This window comes from Eptatretus burgeri, chromosome 7 (assembly GCF_056783735.1).
Source record: "Eptatretus burgeri isolate ZD-2024b chromosome 7, Ebu_testis_v1, whole genome shotgun sequence".
In the NCBI taxonomy this organism is placed as follows: domain Eukaryota; kingdom Metazoa; phylum Chordata; class Myxini; order Myxiniformes; family Myxinidae; genus Eptatretus; species Eptatretus burgeri.
In genome coordinates, this window is record NC_140967.1 from 12247006 (window position 1) to 12263726 (window position 16721).

The 16721-nt window shown below is 41.4% G+C and overlaps 1 long non-coding RNA gene across 4 annotated transcripts in view; it reads right to left on the minus strand.

Moving 5' to 3' along the window:
- The window catches only part of LOC147022684 (uncharacterized), a 42852-nt gene that overhangs the window by 9360 nt on the left and 16771 nt on the right, over nt 1-16721 (minus strand). For 3 of the 4 annotated variants that reach the window (XR_015059854.1, XR_015059852.1, XR_015059853.1), the window contains one exon: nt 4026-4155. This is a non-coding gene — a long non-coding RNA (uncharacterized LOC147022684). Of the gene's footprint in view, nt 1-4025; nt 4162-16721 lie in introns of all 4 variants that reach the window. The other variant, XR_015059855.1, reaches the window with a different exon arrangement.

The window sequence follows — 16721 nt, forward strand, 5'->3', positions numbered from 1 at the left end:
CCAAGTAATGCCTGATCCACGAGAATACATCGGGCCCAATACATTTTTGAAATATCATGCTATACAGAACTACGTCGTTTTTGGCCCGATCTCTCAATGGTGAAGAATCACTTTAGAATTAAATAATTCTCGTATCCAGATCCGGATTTGGATGTTCACCAAACTCGAAAAAAATTCGTACGTGCAGCACACCCAACCTGTCCACCAAGTTTCGTCCGAATCCGTCAACAACTTTTTGAGATATCGTGCTACATATCATTTTTATCCCAATCTCTCAATGGTGAAAAATCACTCAAAAAATTCCAGTAATCGGATCCTGTACTGTACACAAACACACAAACAGACAGAAAGGGGGTGAAGACATAACCTCCTTCACCTTCAGTGGTGGAGGTGACTAGAGTGAAGTCGATGGCGCATCATCGCAAATCCGCACACTTCCCACCGAAAGCAAAGTTGAAAGCGGGCAAAGCGTTCCACCAGGAATGACCCATATTCAAATTCAGTTAAGTTTTCGTTTTTGACCTGTGATCTGAAGTCCCCACCCCCTGGGGCATGCACCGGGGGTCAAATCCCCCAAAAAGTCGCATATTCCATGCATCCCCCAATGTTGATTGCATGTACAAAGTTTCATTGAAAAATGCTTTAAAATGTGCCTGTTATTGCATTTTTTTTGGTATTTGACATTTTTACCAAACCCCATGGGGGTGGAACCAAAAATGATCCCATTCTCGCACATTATTGACATATGGTTATCATAACCACTTAGTTTGGTGAATTTCTACACAACAGTTTAGAGATAACGTGACAGACAAACAGACAGACAGACATACAGAGCCGACTACAATACCCCCACCCTGATATTTTTCAAAAAGTGTGGGGATAACAATAGAAACAGTGATAATAAAACTGTAATAACTAGAAGGGCACTCGGTAGAACATATCAGGCCCAATAAATCTATCGTTTTTAGCCCCATCTCTCAATGGTGAAGAATCACTTCAGAAATTAAATAAATCTCGTACCCTGATGCGGATTTGGGTCTTCATCAAAATACAATCAATTTGTCCATGTCACACACCAAACCTCCCCACCAAATTTCATCCTGATCCGTCCACAACGTTTTGGGATATCCTTGACACAAACAAACAGACAAACATACAAACAAACAGACAGACAGACAGACAAACAAACAGACAGACAGACAGACAAACAGACAAACGGGGGTGAAAGCATAACTAGTAGGGCAGCTGAATAGGCCCCACGTGCACCCCCCTGAGTACGAATGCAAACATACTTTTTTAAAATCCTTCAGATGTCTAGTTAACATTTGTAGATGTTAACAAGAAAATTATGTTGGTCTTGGGGTCTATTTGGCTGCCATCTTGGATTTTGACATGCACAATCATCGAAAAACAGAAATTTTTATAAGGTTTGAACCAAATGGACTAGAAACACAAATTAAGCATTTATTCTGCACAATTTTGGCTCAGGAAATTAAACCAAATCATCATTTTAAACATTAGAAGACATCTCTGATGAGAAAATAGAAAAATGTCCTATTTCAGCACAATATATACAAATATTAGTTATCATCATCAAGGTAATTTCACAGTTTCTCATAGTCATAGACACCAGCTTCATCTTCATTCTCTTCCTGCTCCTCTTCAGGGGCGTCCAAGAGGTCCACTCGGGAAGGGGGGAGAATTGGACCACGTCACCACACAGATTCCAGGAATCCATCCATCTATATCCAGAAATGATCATCCTCTGGTTTGGAAATTCATACATGGGCATGCTTCCACTGGCCAACCCTGTAGTTGGCCCTGTCAACACGAGGAATTAGGGAGTCTCTGCATGGAGGAAGATGAGAAAGTTCAACCTTTGACTTGAATGTCAGTGTTTCCTCTACACCCACCATCTTCTGCAGCATCAGTGTGCACACTTCATCCACACGAGAGATGCGAGGATAGCCATATATCAGGCATACAAACTCTTCCAGACAGTCATACAGCTTGTCTTTCACCCTCCAACATATGCCAAGCTGCTTGAATGCTGCCTGGAACCTTGGGTACTTCTGGAGTTTCTTCAGTGAACTAATTTTTCCTTTGCCTTTGAAGGCACTGGTAAATCTCCAGTAAAACAATGGAGACCATAAGTGCTGTACAGTGGTCACGTCCAAGTGTGCGAGCAACAGAAGTGACATCCTCAATGTGTCTGTGTTTCCCAACACCTGTATGAAAAACAAAACAAAACTGCATTTAAAAAAATGTATCTCAATAGATCCCTTACTTGAAAGATGAAATAATTGTCTATCCTCTCACCTGTCTGAAGGTAAATCTTGAAGTTAACATCCAAGGCAAAGTGCAGAAGTAGGAAGAAGATGTCTGTGTCAGGTGTGCGGATAACAGCACTCTAATAACCAAGCTCTACAGTGTAGTTGAGAAAGAGGATCACATGAGTATCTGTCTCCTCCTGATTTGACATCAGGCTGTGGATCCCTGATGCTTCAACCTTGCCATCTTGAGATGTCAGCTCATAGGCCTTGCCCTGCACAATGAGCACAGGAGACAAACATCCCTCCAGTCTTGAAGTTGTATCTCTGCTGCTCCAGACCCTCAGAAGAAGATCACACAATTATCTTTTGTTCTCATCATTCTGGAAAAATATGTTCATATCTGGAGGTTTTCTTGTGGCTGGGCCATCAATGTGCAGCTTCTGTGACATACCACGGCATCTCCTCTCCTGTGCTTTGATGAAGTCTTTGAAATACGAATCAGTTCAGAATACAAAGCCATGTTTCATTGAAACCACCTTATCAAGTACTCTCAGACAGATTTCACCAAAGCAAGATGGCAAGTCCTTTAGGCCATGCATAAGATAAAACTCACAAACATGTCACAAGGTTTCAAAATTTTACAAGGAATGACCATTGCTGACACAGTTATCAGATGCCAGTAAGCAAGGCCTATACACTATGAAATAATATAAGAGTTACAATGTTGTTGGTCAGTTTATATGTGGCAATTAATCACCATGGACCCAACATCAGGCATATATATATCATTCCTCAAGCATGTTTTTTCACCATTTTGAGACGTATGACCCATAAAGCATTATCGAATATTAAAAATACTATAATAAATAAATTTGTCATGTCAAAATTGTATGGAATAGATGTTTAAATTGTGTTTCTAGTTCATTTGGTTCAAAAGTTATGAAAATTTCTGTTTTTCGATAATTGGGCATGTCAAAATCCAAGATGGCAGCCAAATAGACACCAAGACCAACCTAATTTTCTTGTTAACATCGAACAAGAAGCGAATACTTCGATATCGCACGGCTGGGGGCAGTAAAAGTCTCGGTTAAGAATGATGAAACAATTTTGCAGTTATAAAATTTAAATGTAGACACGGTGAATTAGCATGTATGATGGGAAGAGTTGTGATGTTGGACAAATTTATATTTATAGCCCTCAGATCAAAGGGACGTACGCGGCCATAAGTGTGACAGAAGACGTGACAGAAGACACAGGACAGAATAGCCAATTATATAATAGCGCGATGTCACCGCGCTGTAAAAATGTTAATTGGACACCTGAACGATTCTAAAAGAGTATGTTTGCATAAGTACTCAGGGGGTGCGTGTGGGGCCGATTTAGCTGCCCTACGAAACCTCCTTCACCTTCGGTGGCGGAGGTAATAATGGACCCTTCATCAGAGAGCTTCCTGGGTTATGCGGCCACTCTTGTTTAGAAGAAGAGCTGTCCGGAATGATTATTTATTGCATAACCTTGTCCTATTCTTTGTATGGAAGATGTGTTTCAGAAACACGTCGGGATGAAATTGTTGTCATTGTATTTAATGACGTCAAATTGCTTCTATAAATCAGTTTTCTATTAAGACAGGTGCTGGTTATCTCCTTTCAGAAAGTGTTCACAAGCCCTGAAAAAGTGCTGTTTCACTTGAAGTGCCACATTCATTTAATTTATGGGAACTCAGACAAAGAGTGGTTTAAATGGACAACTCACCATAACTGTCTTTCGTGTGCATGGGACTTGTCGTCTCAAAGCAAGGCGAGGAGTCCGTTTCTTCGGACGTGTGATCAGAGTCTGTTGGCCAGGTACTTCCTCCAAGAACAAGCCGAAGCAGCTGCAGGACCTGCAACTCCAAGTTGGAAATCAAAATAACATAAAAAGACAAACACGGAAAAGACGTTTCAGCCTTTTGCACGATGTCATCATCTACATCCCTACGACTATCTGTCCAATCAAATCCAATTCTTCCTTACCTAATTTAGGAACATCCACAGATCCCAAGGTAACACATCCATCATATGCTCAACTGTTTACTTTCACACCCCGATAATGTTCCTGGTAGAATCAGGTATAACGCAAACCAGCATCTGATGCTGAATGAAGAACTATTCGTGCTTGTGAAGGCTAGAGTCGAACCGTGTCAGCAGACGGGCAGCACAATGTAAGGAACCAACAGAACGTTGATCTGAAATAATGCTAATGACTGTGCGAAGCAAGGAGAAGCTCAAGTTTCAGGCGTTAACCCTTCATTGGAGCGAAGACGCTTTTTGCTCCGATGATGGGTTATCAACATCCATAACTTCAGCTTTGCCTTGCTTCCCACGGTGCTCAGCATACTCCGATCAACGTTCTGATGATTCCATTAAGCATGTGGTGTCACTAGTTATTATCTCAGGAGACGATAAGCCAACAATCCTGTCGATCTGAAACGTGCAAGATGAAAACCCAATGGTATCAAAGAAGACTAACCAGAGTTATGGTCGTAATTTGAGCCAAGTTATTCTGATACCGCAATGCACAAACTATTATGTAGTTATCAGTTGCCTCATGTCGTGTCCAACTTTTGGTGACATTCATGATTTCTCCAAACATCCCTATCCTGCACTGCTTCTTGAAGCTCTGGCAGAGACAGCTTGGTTGCACATTACATATAAAAAATGTCAATCTTCTTCCTTTCTTTCTTCTTCACTGTCCACGACTCACATCCATAAATTGCAACTCAAAATACCAGAGCATTCAACAGTCTCCTCTTGGTTTGTTTTGTCACATTTTTGTCTTTCCAGCTCTTTATCAATCCTGACATTGCTGTTCTCCCCAATGCTAACCATATATTAATTTATCCTCCAGATTCTTCACTTACTTCAATCTTAGAACCCAGGAAGATGAAACTTTCCACTATTCCCACATGATCGTCTTTCAATCTGAACACATCAGTGTTCACAGTTGACAAGATTTTGGTCTTTTTTGAGGTTTAAATAAAGACCAACTTTTCCAGTTTCCTTCTTCACTGTTTGCAGCAGTTTCATCAAGTCCTCTTTACTTTCTGCCAACAGAGTAGTATCTTCGGCATACCTTCGGTTGTTGATGCATATTCCTCCAATTCTGACTCCAGCTTTTGTCTTCCAAGTTTGATTTGCTCATGACATACTCACGATGCAGAATGAATAAGTAAGAGGAAGGCATGCATCCCTGTCTACCCCCTTTTCCAATTCCAAACCATCCTGTCTCTCCATACTCTATTCTTACTGTATCTTCTTGTTGAGTGCACATACTTATCAGAAATATCAGGTGCTATGACCCCCCCCCCCCAATTGTGTCAGTATAATCCACATCAATTCATGATCACCACAATAGAGAGCTTTGATATAGTTTAAAAAAACAAACATATATATATATATATATATATATATATATATATATATATATATATATATATATATATATATATGTACATCTTCCAATAATATTTCCTTACTTTTTCCATGATCCATCTCAGATTTGCAATTTCATCTCGAGTCCTCCTCATCTTCTTTTGAAACCCGCTTGCTCAACGGACATTTCTCACTTTATGAAGTTTTCTATTCTGTGTTGAATGACCTTTCATAATATCTTACTATCATGTGGCATCAAGGCAATAGTTCGGTTATTTGAACGTTCACTTGCATCCCAGATCTTGAGCAATACGTCGCCTGAGTGCTACCCCCTTTTAGGCCATACAGTCCTGCTCTATTATGTGTGCATAGAGCAATTAAAATATTGATTCCCTCCTCTCAAACTACCTTCAATAGTTCCATTGGAATTTTGTTGGCCCCTGGTGTTTTTACATTTGCCAGCTCTTTCAAGGCTCTACATACCTCACATTCTTATCACATAGCTCATAACAGATTGGTGATAGAATACAAGGTATGTGGAGCCTTGAATGTCTTGCTCACATTCTTTTTCTTTCTTCAAAGGTTGCCATCATAGATTTACCTCGTTCAGTTTTTTTTCTCCCGAGAATTTTGGTATCGTCCCAACATCTTTCTTTCACCTGTTTGTCCTGTCAAATATTTTCCTGTTCTACTCTTGAAGACCGCAAATCTGTATCTCAACTTTCCTGTGATCTCTCTGATCATCAAAAAAAATTATCTTGTTTGTCCTGCTCTGTTGTCATTTTCTATCTCTATGCAAACCTCTGAAATATTTATCTTTGTCTTTTCTCACTTGTCGATGGAAGTCGGCATTTAGCGGCTTAATGTCCTCTCTTGATGTGCCTTTGGTTTTCATCTCTCTTCTTCTGTCTGCATTATTTAATGCCTCTTCTGACAGCAATTTAGTATTCTTCTTGCTTTTGGGATGTTGTTTTTGGCCTCTGTTTACAATTTCTTGAACCCCTTGCACAATTTGTCTGACATTCTGTCAACCAAGTCCATCTTCACATCATGGTTTTTTGTTTTTTTTTAACCTTTATTGCATATTGTTTCGATACTTTTCAAGGTCATATATGGTCGGAGTTTTGGATCCCCCCCCCCCAATCAATTTAACTCGTGAGTTAATGATCTGTCATACAGTGTGCACCTAGCAGAGTATTGACAGATTCCACAGCACTTCTCCATGTTCTATTGTTTCGTATGTAGTCAATCTGATTTTGGTGTTGCACATCAGGCGAAGGCCATTTGTTTGCTTGGGTTGCTTGAACCACGTGTTTGCAATTACAAGCTCATTTTCCACACAGAACTCCAACATTCACTGTGCTGGCTCATTTCACATACCAAATCCATGCTGTCCTGCAATCCCTGGTGCTCCTGCTTCTCCAATTTTTGTATTCCAGTCTTCCATAATAATGAAAACATCTCCTTTTGGCACCCGTTCTACCAGGTCCTGAAACTTCCCATGTAACACCTCCATATGTTCTTCATCTGCTGCAGAAGTTGGAGCATATATCTGAATGATGGTGGTGTTGACTGGATGCCCATTAAACCTTACTGATATTAATTAACCTATCATTAACTGAATGTTATCCAACTACTGACCCTACTGTCAACTTATTGAAAATTACTGGCACTCCATTTCTTTTACAGGTTTCTTGACCAGAAAAGAACACTTTGTAATTGTCAGATTGACACTGCTCTTAATCAGGCCATCTAAGTTCACTTATCCCCAAAATTTCAGTTATTGTCCTCTCTTTCTCTCCCTTTACTCCATCTAACTTTCCCTGATTCATTGACCTTACATTCCATATTCCAATTCATTTTGGAAACGATTGAGAAGCTCAGTTCTTACTTTCAGTTCTGATGATGTCAGAAAATGGCGACCTCAGTGACTGAATGCACAAAATACAATGTAATAAAGAAGAGGAATCCTTCACACTGGGTATGCACAAAAATTGGCCAAAAGGCAAAAATTGGCTCTTGTTTTGGCTTTTTCAGCCAGTTCAACTCCATTCCACTTCTCACAGAACGAAACATTCTTATATCATATGTGAAGATTTCAGGTTAAAAAATTCAGTTGTTAACTTGTAGAACCAAACACATGAAAAGTGAAAAATCCTGGGCATATTATCTCTGCCAATGAAGGTGGATGGAGGTTATGTTTTCACCCCTGTCTGTTTGCTTTTTTGTCTGTGCAGGGTTTCTCGAAAAGTTATTGACTGATTTGGACGAAATTTGGTGGACCGGTTGGGTGTGTGACAAGGACGAAGTGATTAAATTTTGGGGAAGATCTGGATCCAGATATGAGAATTTTTTAAATCTTCTAAGTGATTCTTCACCATTGAGAGATGGGGCCAAAAACGATATACAGTATAGCATATTTCAAAAAGTTGCAGAAAGATTATGACAAAACTTGGTGGATGAGTTGGGTTGGTGACACGAACAAGCCGATTGAATTTTGGTTCAAGTCCGGATGTTGATCTGGCCTATCAGTGGGATATAAAACATAAACTGTTCAGCCTGGCGGAGGTATGTGCTCTACAAAGTGCCACTCTGGTTATCAGTGTGTTTGGAAGAAGCAAAACTTACGAAACGAAAGTTTTGCAAATTTATGGAGAAAATCTATGACCGCAGGTATATAAAAAAAATGCCTTTCGAAAAATCACACTCATCTGCATTTTGTCATTAACAAAAGGTCGAAAATAATTATCCATTGCATCAAATTTAATTGAGTACAAAATTCATGATGTTTTACATTTTTTTCTCTACCCTGATAATACACTCTTCTTCAGAGGCAATAAACAAAACACACATGTCCATCATCATTCACTCGTGGGTGTTAACATTTACTTGGTGTCCTGTTCTAGAAAGTCAGAGAGGAAGAGGAGGAAGAACAAGAAAACCATGAAGTGGAAGAATAAGAATAAAATAAGAATAAAAACAAGGACCAAACTAATCATAATTGATACTTGTTTAATTAAATGTGAACATTTAAGTTGCCTCCCTAGTAGAATTTCCAGAGAAATGGTGGCAAATTTCATCCGAAATAATTGTAAATAAACGTAACTTCTTAGGCCGTTTCGATTGTCGAGATATAATGTTTTTAGAAGGCCGAACTAATTTCCCTGTACCTATCAACAAATTAGCTCTTTTTCATGCCAGCATTTCATGACATCAGTTCTTTTTTTTATTGTTAGTATAGATGAGTAAACCGACGTACAGATGAAGTGCGTGTAAGGCATCGGCATCATAGGCCAAATGCCATAAACCCCACAGGCATGAAATGATACAATGTCAAATGGTCTTTGCACATTTCCACACATTTCAAACAGAGCTTGAAAGAAAACATGTACAAGGGCTGAAAAGAAATGTACAAGCATGTACAAGCTTAATTAAAAAAAAAAAAACATGTACAAGTGATGGATTACCAAGTATCAGGTTTTAATTTAATTGAGGTTACAACCAAAACCGATGGCCACTTGGATTTGCATTATAAACCGATTTAAGAGTCTAATAGGCAAGATTCCAGCAAATATGACATTCCTTCCAAAACATAATATTAAGTATTTAACATTTTATTAATTCAGTTAGCTTTTTGAATACCAACATGTTGTACCAATATACAATTAACTGTTGAATGAGGCTGTGCATTGATATTTAGGGAATCTTTTTTAATCAATCGGTATTGTTCTTCAAAAAACCCAAATGATGGGTTGGAGGTATACTGTGGTAGTGGGGAAAAGGCTGAACAAACAGGCAAAAGAGGACCCAGGGCCACTTCTTTCATTTTAACTTTAATTTAAAGTATGCAACAAAAACTGGAGCTGCTTAGGAGATGCAACTCTCTCTTGTTTCAACTTTTAGGTTTTGAGTATTCATCAAAATGTCAAATTGAGCAACTTGAAAAGTATCGAATTTAACGAAGATCCCGGAATTCCTGGAACTGGTGTTGAAAGGCCTCTTTCGGAAAATATGTGCATCTCTTTTATTCCAGAAGTTGGGATATTCTTCCTGCCTCAACCACAAGTAGCCACAACCACTCATCATATATTAATCGTTTTCAGACAAGGAAGTGATAGGGTGACAGATGAGGTGAATACAAAGGATGATTGAGATCTGTAACTGGATGCTTTGCGAAAATCTCATGCAGAGACACGGGCCATGTGGGAAGGTACATCGCCATGCAAAAGCAGCGAGCATTTCGATAACCATAATTCTGTGCGATGACGTCTGACCTCTGATCCAAGTTGTACCGCAGGGCATCTTTGGTGTGATGCCGATTAACATGGTGAGTGGGGTGAATTTGCATTGCACCACACCTTCCTACTCAGATAATACGCTCAAACAATATTTATTTATACATTTAAGTTTCAGTTTATTTCCACCTTTGAATCTATCAAACAACAACATACAGAAACATACAATTTATTGTGAGGACAGTGGAGGAACCAAAATAAAAGCACGGCTTGTTAATTATCAGGTCCTGATTACAATGTATTGTGATTAAAATATGAAGTGAGAAAAATAATAAAATATTGTGAAATAAGATACCTAAAATAATAATAATAATGAGATGGACAAATACAAGCTAAACAGAAAGGAACGCAAATGGGGGATGAGTGGAGGAGGAGGAATGAGCTGGTATGAAATACTTTTGCATTAGCATCACAATATCACTCATTACTCATTTATCAGCAGTGATTACTAACTACATCAATTTGTATATAATTCTCTAGTAATAAACTTTTGAGATTGTGTTTAAAGCTATTAACACCAATAGTTTGCCAAAGTCTCACTTCAGGGAAATTCCGGAACTTGGGTCAAGTATAAATAATAGTTTTCTTTACAACGGAAGTTCTGTTGTAAATGGTAAATATCAACACGTCTTGTTGGGTAATTATGAATTTTATTTTGAACAAAAATTTGAACAAGTTTCTGGGGGATCTCATTTCGATTCAGCCAGAACAATAGTAATCGTCAATGAAAAATGCCCTGCGTCAGATTGGTGAAGCGTCCAGGACTCCACTCCTTGCCAATGAAACTGCCTCAGCAGCCCTATGTGCCGTTACATCACGAAAGGAAAGGTATTATTATTATTATTAAAATTGAAATGTATAGTTTTATTTTCAAAACTTATTATCATGAAAAATAATATTTGAATGTGCTTGAGAACCTTCACTGCCTATAATTCTCATGACTTTTCTTGGACACCAAAATTTTGTCCAGTGTAATTTCAAGGAGTTGCCTCAAACAAATATGCCGTAAATAAATCACAATGTTTCATTGTTGAAGAACATTTGTTCTCGTTTTTGATGTTTGATACCCAATCAGTTTGCAATCGCACATCGTGCGAGGCAAGACATAAAAATGTGTATGTTCCAGCAACTGAACTGGGCAGGAAATTGATCTAAATTGGTTATGTGAACAAAGAAATCATGGAATATAAGTTGTTCACCAACACCACTAAACGAAATATCTGCAATGACAGTGATCACCAAGGGTAAGCTTCCCACCGGCATCCACGATCCAATGATGGCCATATTATTTTAGGACCGCCATATGACCCTGACCTTCAACATTTAGGGATATTAAGTGTAAATTAAGAAAATGTGCCCCCATCTACAATATATCCATAAAACTCAACATCGTGAAAAATGGAGGAAATCAAAATAAAAAAACAATTACTGCACTGCAGTCCCAAGAAGGAAGCCAGACATAACCACACACACACACACACACACACACACACACACACACACACACACACACACACACACACACACACACACACACACACACACACACACACACACACACACACACACACACACACACAATATGATGAACTGGAAAGTACTTAAAAAGCTATTTTATTTGAAGTTATAACCTTCACTTATAAGCAATTTATTAACTTCCCAACTGCCCGGATCATCACCTGGGCACAGTTTTTCATCGAGGTTTCGATCCTTTCAGCCCAGAACCTCTCCAAACAGTGGATCCACAATCCTGGTCGCCAGTCCACATCAGGAGATTACTCAACATCAACGGACCCACAACCTCAAAGTTGTGTCCAGACAGTCAGTCAACACAACAATGCAATATCCTCATTCAAACTTATATAATTATTAATTTTATTAAAGTAGTACAACATTTGATAACTTCAATCATACACCACTTTATATGACAATAAATTAAGCGATAAACACTTTACCTTGTGGACATGTCCATTACACAGCACTTCCATCAAGCTCTTGACTCAAACTGTCATTCAAATATTGAAGCTGTCATCAACAACAGATTTTAACATGCTGCACTGCATATCCAAGCAACCACCAATAAATTATTTTAATGCTCATTCAGAATGTATTTCATAAATAATATTTATCATATTTATATCTCAATACCTCCACTTTTTAATTATATATATAAATATATATATATATATATATATATATGTATATATATATATGTATATATGTATATATATATATATAAATATATATATATATACATATATATATATATATATATACATATATATATACATATATACATATATATATATACATATATATATATATATATACATATATATATATATATATATATATATATATATATATATATATATATATATATATGAGCCTGGTGTTGGCGCAGTGGTTAGGGCAGCGGCTTGGGATCCAAGAGGTCCTGAGTTCAAGCCCCGTTGGGCCACTGAATAAATACACCAGGGGGTTGACTCAGCCTGTCATCCTTCCGAGGTCAGCGAAATGAGTACCAGTATACTGGGCCGGTGTATACCCCGGTTAAAATAGGTGTACCTTATCCCTGTGTCGTAAGAGGCGACCAGGGTTGCGTCAGGAAGGGCATCCGGCGTAAAACGTGCCAAATCACTATGCGGATCATACGGCTGATCCACTGTGGCGACCCCTCACGGGAGCAGCCGAAAGAAGAAGAAGATATATATATATATATATATATATATATATATATATATATATATATATATATATATATATATATATATATATATATACACATACACATATATTGTTACCGGCCGGGGGTCGGCCCACAACCGACCTCTCTGAACAGAGCCGCAAGTCGAGTCGGCCCGACGGATCACCCGGAATATAGATCGCCGCCCGGAAAACTCCAAGCGACGGGCCTTGTACAAGAACCGAAATACGCCAATCGGCAGATCACGTGGGGTAGGTTCGATTGCCAATCTTCAATGTACCTAAATACCCACGTGATCCAACTACCGGGGTATTCTACCCTCAACGGAACTCGTACGGAGCAAACCGCCGAGGCGAGCTTGTCCATGCGTGATTCCGAGCGGCGGAATCGCCGAGAACCGTCGGTCCAAATGTCCCCCTATTACGGCAAACCAACGGCTTTCGAACTCCCAACACACGAAAAGTTCAGTCAATGAGGGAATGGACGCAACGAGGAGTTTTACATTCACACAATGACATTTACTGTATAGTAATGAAACACGTATGCAATTAAATAAGGCAAAACACGTATGGAATGATACAAGCAACAAAAGCACGACAAAAGAACTACAACCGTCTACTTATTATGTACAGTCATTTACACTTAATAGCAGTTCCTTCTTATTAGACGGGCCCACGGACACACGTACGCATTCTCTCGCATTCTCTCGCATTCTCTCGCATTCTCTCGCACTCTCTCGCACTCTCTCGCACTCTCTCGCACTCTCTCGCACTCTCTCGCACTCTCTCGCACACTCTCTCTCTCTCACACACACACACACACACACACACACACACACACACACACACACACACACACACACACACACACACACACACACACACACACACGCCCGTGCCCACTACACTGCCCCCGTGGCATTCTGGCGCGAGGGGTCCCGTTTCCGACGGGTCGCCCATGCCCACTACTCTATCCCGGCCCCTCTTGGGCCCTTGGCCTACTCTGGCCGACTAGTCCGGTGCCTGGGGTGCCCACTAAACAAATACTCAACTTTCCACAGACACGCTCCCAAAAGGTCCATGAACTCTTGCACCCCTCCAAACGGGTTTCGCGCCTTCTCTCGACACCAACAACAAAACGACCTCCTATTTGTAAATTTGAATAACCCACTAGCGAAAATTAAACTGACCCCGGGGTCACTTGGGTGGGAATCACTCCTCCCCCCAACCAGTCATTCGCACCATGCATACCACATTCGCTCCACTCGCACACTTGGGCCCACTGTCCCACACTCATTCCTCACACACTTTCCATTTCACAACTCACACCAACACTCCACACTGCCATCCTTCTAACTAAATCCCTTGACTAACTCGTGCTCACTCATCATCCCTTAAAACTCATGCACGTTCCATTTACTCCACGGAGCTAAGCTACGTCTCCACCACACATTTCCAGTCTGTCCGTGTCCCCAAAAATCCAAAAATTCCATTTCCTAAATCTAAACGAAAATCCCTCCAACTAATCCATTCCATGGGCTCCATGAGGTACAACCCATGTCCCCATGAAGCCGGTCTCACGAACTCTAACCCATCCTCCTAACTAGTACTTCCTGTGCCCCCAAACAAGGGGGCCTTCCACCCCTCGCCTGGGAATCCTGTTCACCTGAAGCGAGGCTTGCTTTTTTCAACTGTCTTTTTTTTTCATAATGCGCACCATCAGCGCGGCAGTTCACAGCCGCGCTCTTTTTCCGTGACGTCATGGCAGCTGCTTGCGCCCCGCGCACCTCGTCCCTCTTGGACGGTACCATCCGGCAGGAATTCCCTTCTGCCGGATTCCAAACACACGTGCAGCCATGACATCACTCTGTATATCTCAAAGCAAGCCCCGCGTTTCGAGGGGTTCCCCACGCGAACACATGTGCTCTGCTCGTCAGAGCTTTACAAACACGCTCGCTTGGATAACCCATCCGGTCCAAATTCCGAATCCAGCCTAGCTTCTGTCTGTCCGCGGGATCGGCTAACATCCACCGCTGGCGTTTCCGGACCGGGTGTCACCTGTGCAGCCGCGCACGTGGCGGCCTTGTGCGTAGCACAGCACGGACCCCGCGCTCACTGCTGTGCAAACCTGGCACGGTGCTCAAAATAGCTGCGGCCGCTACTCGGCCCTTGTCCTTCATCTGGTCCCGTCGTCGTTGCCGTTCAACGCACACACTCCTGCGTGCCACGACACTCACACACTCCACCATGGTACTCGGACACGGGGAAGCGGTTGCGTTCTCCCGCATACAGACTGTCATCTCCCTCACGTACAGCGACCTCACACACGCTGTCTCTCTCACACATCGCCTTTCACTCACACACACCATACTACTCACACACGTGGTTCCTGCAACACGCGGTGTTTCTTCCACACACGGAGTGCTGGGAAGCACGCACCCCGGCACACTCGTGACAACACCACTCACACAGGGTCTCTTCCACACACGGTGCGCATTTCAACACGCCCGCTGCACTCACACCTTTCACCACACACACCGGGCCAATCACACTGGGGAATCGTGCCACCACAAGGGTTCCTGGGGCCGCCATACCCCCCAAGCTCCACCCGTCAACAGCACTCGTCCCCTCTACTTCGCTCGGCACGACCGAACTCACCTGGTCGTGATTCGCTTCAAGGGAGAATAGCGTCTCCCTCCGTTCCCGAAGGAGGCTATCCAGCTGCTCGCACCGGGTCACGAGACAGTCCACCAGCTCGCCCCCATTAAGCCTCGCTCTGTGTGTGTGTGTGTGTGTGTGTGTGTGTGTGTGTGTGTGTGTGTGTGTGTGTGTGTGTGTGTGTGTGTGTGTGTGTGTGTGTGTGTGTGTGTGTCTGTCTTTAACCCCATCCAATTCACCCTCTATCTCCCGTGTCTCTGTACATTTTATTTCTGTTGTCTCTACGTGTCTATTAGTTTCTGTTTCTTTCTGGCTCCATTTTCCTTCCCATCTGAGTCGTTCTTCCTCTCTGAGCCACATTAACTGTTCGTTATCTTTCCGGAGTTTTTCCATCTCTGTGGACTCCAATTTTGCTCTCTCCTTGAGTTGATTAATTTCAAACTCATATTGTTTTTGTTTCCTTTCCCACTGTTCCTCTCGTTCTTCCTTCTCCAATCTCATCGTTTCTTTCAATTGGCTTAGTTGTTTCTCCTGTCTCATTCGTTCTTCTTTCATTACTCTTTCCTGCATCTCATTCTGCAATCTGGCCTTCGCTTCCAGCTGTTCGATCTGTACAGTGTTGTTCCTTAACGTTTCATTCTCCGTTTTCGTTCTTTCTTCTCTCACCATCCTCAACTCGTTTTGCAATTCCGTCTCTTTGTTTTGGTGTTTCAGTATCTCAGAAGCTTTCTTTTCTAATTCCGTCCTCATCTCCACACACTCCGACCTTGCTTTGGCTTCTAACTGTTCGATCTGTACAGTGTGGTTCCTTAACGTTTCATTCTCTGCTGTCGTTCTTTCTTTCAATGTCCTCAGTTCATTTTGTAATCCTATCTCTTTGTTTTGGTGTTTCAGTATCTCAGAAGCTTTCCTTTCTAATTCGTTTTTCATCTCTACACCTCCTTCACATTCTTTCTTCCTCATTTCATCCATTTCCCTCCTGTATTTATTTAGGTATTCCAGGCGATCCTCTTTCAGCTCCTGAACTTGTTCCTGTGCATCGGCCAATCATTGTGCTTCCTTGTGCACATAATCCTTATGAACCCAGTCTGCGTTGGCCAAGTCCTTTTCCAACCCCTGAATTTGTTCCTGTGCCTCGGCCAATTCAGTTTGCAATGTACTGCCGTTGCCCTGCCTCGCCTGCCATGCCCCCGTGGTTTGAACCGGTGTGCGGGAGCGCTTCCCCCGCGGCCGCGCCGCCATCTTGCGACTCCGAGTTTGTTTTCCGGAAAAGTTCCTGCACAGGCCGCTACCACTGACGACTATTCGTGGTGCAGTTATAATAATAAAACAGAGAACCAGGTACATTGTTGCATCGCTGTATTTCCCAACCTTCTGGT